Source organism: Coenobita brevimanus, chromosome 9 (genome assembly GCF_032717465.1).
Source record: "Coenobita brevimanus isolate Jiangsu-jjx chromosome 9, ASM3271746v2, whole genome shotgun sequence".
Lineage (NCBI taxonomy): Eukaryota > Metazoa > Arthropoda > Malacostraca > Decapoda > Coenobitidae > Coenobita > Coenobita brevimanus.
In genome coordinates, this window is record NC_136962.1 from 812,501 (window position 1) to 817,500 (window position 5,000).

Below are 5,000 nucleotides of genomic sequence, written 5' to 3' on the forward strand. Positions count from 1 at the left end.
GGGTGACTCTACACTGAGTGACAAGCCAAATGTTTCCTGTACACCAGGAAACCATTTACTACGCTGGGTGGTAGCCATATAACCAAGTTATGGCACCTGGTGGTTTAGTGGGTAATTAAGGCACTCCAATCGGATTGAGCTGGTGCAGGTTTATATCCAAGGGGTGGTTGGGGTTTATTGCTCATGTAATGCCACTCAGGGATGAGTGAGGCTGGTCACTCTCATCTTAAATGTTAGCACCAACTTGCCTAGCCCCGGCCTCCTACGCTCCTCACGGGGCAAGACAGGATTGGATGATGGATATATATATATATATATATATATATATATATATATATATATATATATATATATATATATATATATATATATTCTATCTGTCAGCTACCTACCTACCTAACTATCCATCCATTTATTTATCTATCCACCCATCCATCTATCCATCCGTCTATCTATCCCCACAGAGGACGTGCTGGACAGGCGAGGTATGCAAGATGGAGTTCCAGAATGAGTTCCGGTGCAGGTGTCCGCGGTGGTACTGGTGTCGCAGCCCCGGCCGCTACTACCACGCCTACTGCACCATGTCCGCCCTCGGCTACATATGGATACAGCCAGGGGGACTCATGCCAGAGGATGCTAGTCACGAGTAAGTGGAGGGGGAGGATGCTAGTCACGAAGAAGAGCAGGAAGGGGAAGGAGGATGAACAAGAGAGGAGAGGGGTGACACATGAATCTTAAGAGACAGCCAGGGGGACTTATGCCAGAGGATGCTAGTCACGAGTAAGTGGAGGGGGAGGATGCTAGTCACGAAGAAGAGGAAGAGGAAGGAGAGGAAGAGGAGGACATTGATCAGTGAGAAGATGGATGATCAATGTGATATATATAGATACAGGTATGCTAGTCACGAGTAAGTGGAGGGGGAGGATGGGGAGGATGCTAGTCACGAAGAAGAGCAGGAGGAAGAGGATGTCAGTAATGATGTGATACACTGAGATACATATTATACAGCCTGAAGGACTTATGCCTGAAGATGCTAGTCACGAAGAAGAGCAAGGAGGAGAGGATGCTAGTCACGAAGAAGAGCAACGGAAGGAGGATGCTAGTCACGAAGAAGAGGAGGTAGAGGAGGAAAGGGAAGGAGACATAAACAAAAGAGAGGAGTCATGTTGGATGATACTAGTCACGAAGAAGAGCAAGGGAAGGACAGGATGCTAGTCACGAAGAAGAGGAGGAGGAAGAGGAGGAGGAATATATGGATACAACCTGAAGGACTGATGCCGGAGGATGCTAGTCACGAAGCAGAGCAAGGAAAGGAGAAGATACTAGTCACGAAGAAGAAGTAGAGGAGGAAGTGCAAGGGAAGGATGCTAGTCACGAAGAAGAGGAAGGGGAGAAGGAAGAGGGTGCGTGAATGTCAGAAAGCAAAGATGATGGATTTACGCTTCAAGATACTAGTCACGAAGAAGAGCAAGGGGAGGATGCTAGTCACGAAGAAGAGGGATGAGATGGATGACGAAGACGAGCCCTAAGAATGTGAGGAAATTTTTATAACCAATTCATATATGGCATCATGTGTCTCTCTCTCTCTCTCTCTCTCTCTCTCTCTCACACACACACACACACACACACACACACACACACACACACACACACACATACCTTCCTTCCCCCCTCTCTCCTTTCCTTCCTCTTCCCCCCTCCTCTCTCTCTCTCTCTCTCACACACACACACACACACACACACACACACACACACACACACACAAAACTCTACACATGACACCACACACCAAACAGGTAAACACACACACACACACACACATCAAAATCAAATCAATGTTATTTTTTTCCGTACAGGTGCTTAGTGCTAAAAAGAATTACTAGTGAGCACCGTGTCCAAGCGTCCTCACCTCTATGTACTGAACTAACCCTGTGACCATTACAGCATTACAATCTTATCTATGTAATTACTTGTAGTGTACATATATATAGTATGTTTATATTTAGGAGAAGTCATCATCATTTGTCAGTCTTGGTCACACTGCTCGATCTCTGGCAGCCTCCCCATTCAGTCCCTTATCCCTGAGGTCACACTCTGTTACCTCATCCTAGGTCTTTTTTTGGTCTGCCTCTTACAACTCTACCCTCACCCTCCACACCCCTCACCCTCCACACCTCTCACCCTCCACACCTCTCACCCTCCACACCCCTCACCCTCCACACCTCTCACCCTCCACACCTCTCACCCTCCACACCCCTCACCCTCCACACCCAGTTGTCATCCTCCATCCTCTCCACATGCCCAAACCATCTCAGTCTACCCCTCCTCATCACAACACCAATACACTCCAGCCCCATCCTTCCTCCCAAACCATCTCAGTCTACCCCTCCTCATCACAACACCAATACACTCCAGTCCCATCCTTCCTCCCAAACCATCTCAGTCTACCCCTCCTCATCACAACACCAATACACTCCAGTCCCATCCTTCCTCCCAAACCATCTCAGTCTACCCCTCCTCATCACAACACCAATACACTCCAGTCCCATCCTTCCTCCCAAACCATCTCAGTCTACCCCTCCTCATCACAACAACACACTCCAGTCCCATCCTTCCTCCCAAACCATCTCAGTCTACCCCTCCTCATCACAACACCAATACACTCCAGTCCCATCCTTCCTCCCAAACCATCTCAGTCTACCCCTCCTCATCACAACACCAATACACTCCAGTCCCATCCTTCCTCCCAAACCATCTCAGTCTACCCCTCCTCATCACAACACCAATACACTCCAGTCCCATCCTTCCTCCCAAACCATCTCAGTCTACCCCTCCTCATCACAACACCAATACACTCCAGTCCCATCCTTCCTCCCAAACCATCTCAGTCTACCCCTCCTCATCACAACACCAATACACTCCAGTCCCATCCTTCCTCCCAAACCATCTCAGTCTACCCCTCCTCATCACAACACCAATACACTCCAGTCCCATCCTTCCTCCCAAACCATCTCAGTCTACCCCTCCTCATCACAACACCAATACACTCCAGTCCCATCCTTCCTCCCAAACCATCTCAGTCTACCCCTCCTCATCACAACACCAATACACTCCAGTCCCATCCTTCCTCCCAAACCATCTCAGTCTACCCCTCCTCATCACAACACCAATACACTCCAGTCCCATCCTTCCTCCCAAACCATCTCAGTCTACCCCTCCTCATCACAACACCAATACACTCCAGTCCCATCCTTCCTCTCAACTCTACCCTCAATGTTCACTCCTCTCACGTGTCGCTTATAATAAATCGCCAAGGGAAAGGTGTTAGGGAGTTTCCTCTTCCATGACTGCGCAGGTCTCACTACCATACAGCATTAATAATACATGTCGCATAAAATAAATCACTTAGGAATAGATGTTAGGGGGCATTCTTTACTGCCCAGGTCTCACTACCATACAGCATTGCCGCATAAAATAAATCGCTTAGGAAAAGGTGTTAGGGAGCTTCCTTAACCTTCCATACAGCATTTTTCATTCCTAGCATACCACATAAAATAAATCGCTTAGGAAAAGATGTCAAGGAGTTTCCTTAACCTTCCATACAGCAATTTTCACTCCTAGCATACCACATAATATAAATCGCTTAGGAAAAGGTGTTAGGGAGCTTTCTTAACTTACCATACACATTTTTCACCCCTAACGCATCCCGCATAAAATAAATCGCTTAGGATAAGGTGTTAGGGAGCTTCCTTAACCTACCATAAAGCATTTTTCACTCGTAATCCATCCCGCATCAAATAAATCGCTTACGAAAAGGTGTTAGGGAGCTATATATTCCTGACAATCCATGAAAGCTGGGATTTTTGTTATTATTTTTTGTACTTCGTAGCTGAGTCTCCTTGGTTACTAGTCAAATCATGCCTCCAATCTGACTACACCTGGCCATCAACTGAGCTGAAAGGGGTTAGGAATGAGTCTCCTTGGTTACTAGTCAAATCATGCCTCCAATCTGACTACACCTGGCCATCAACTGAGCTGAAAGGGGTTAGGAATGAGTCTCCTTGGTTACTAGTCAAATCAAGCCTCCAATCTGACTACACCTGGCCATCAACTGAGCTGAAAGGGGTTAGGAATGAGTCTCCTTGGTTACTAGTCAAATCAAGCCTCCAATCTGACTACACCTGGCCATCAACTGAGCTGAAAGGGGTTAGGAATGAGTCTCCTTGGTTACTAGTCAAATCAAGCCTCCAATCTGACTACACCTGGCCATCAACTGAGCTGAAAGGGGTTAGGAATGAGTCTCCTTGGTTACTAGTCAAATCAAGCCTCCAATCTGACTACACCTGGCCATCAACTGAGCTGAAAGGGGTTAGGAATGAGTCTCCTTGGTTACTAGTCAAATCAAGCCTCCAATCTGACTACACCTGGCCATCAACTGAGCTGAAAGGGGTTAGGAATGAGTCTCCTTGGTTACTAGTCAAATCAAGCCTCCAATCTGACTACACCTGGCCATCAACTGAGCTGAAAGGGGTTAGGAATGAGTCTCCTTGGTTACTAGTCAAATCAAGCCTCCAATCTGACTACACCTGGCCATCAACTGAGCTGAAAGGGGTTAGGAATGAGTCTCCTTGGTTACTAGTCAAATCAAGCCTCCAATCTGACTACACCTGGCCATCAACTGAGCTGAAAGGGGTTAGGAATGAGTCTCCTTGGTTACTAGTCAAATCAAGCCTCCAATCTGACTACACCTGGCCATCAACTGAGCTGAAAGGGGTTAGGAATGAGTCTCCTTGGTTACTAGTCAAATCAAGCCTCCAATCTGACTACACCTGGCCATCAACTGAGCTGAAAGGGGTTAGGAATGAGTCTCCTTGGTTACTAGTCAAATCAAGCCTCCAATAAATGTGTAGTTACCACTTGTTATGTTGGAGAAAATTGCCAGTTTGAATTCAATTATCAGTTTTGTATTCATTTCCTGTACATAGAAATAATAATAATAA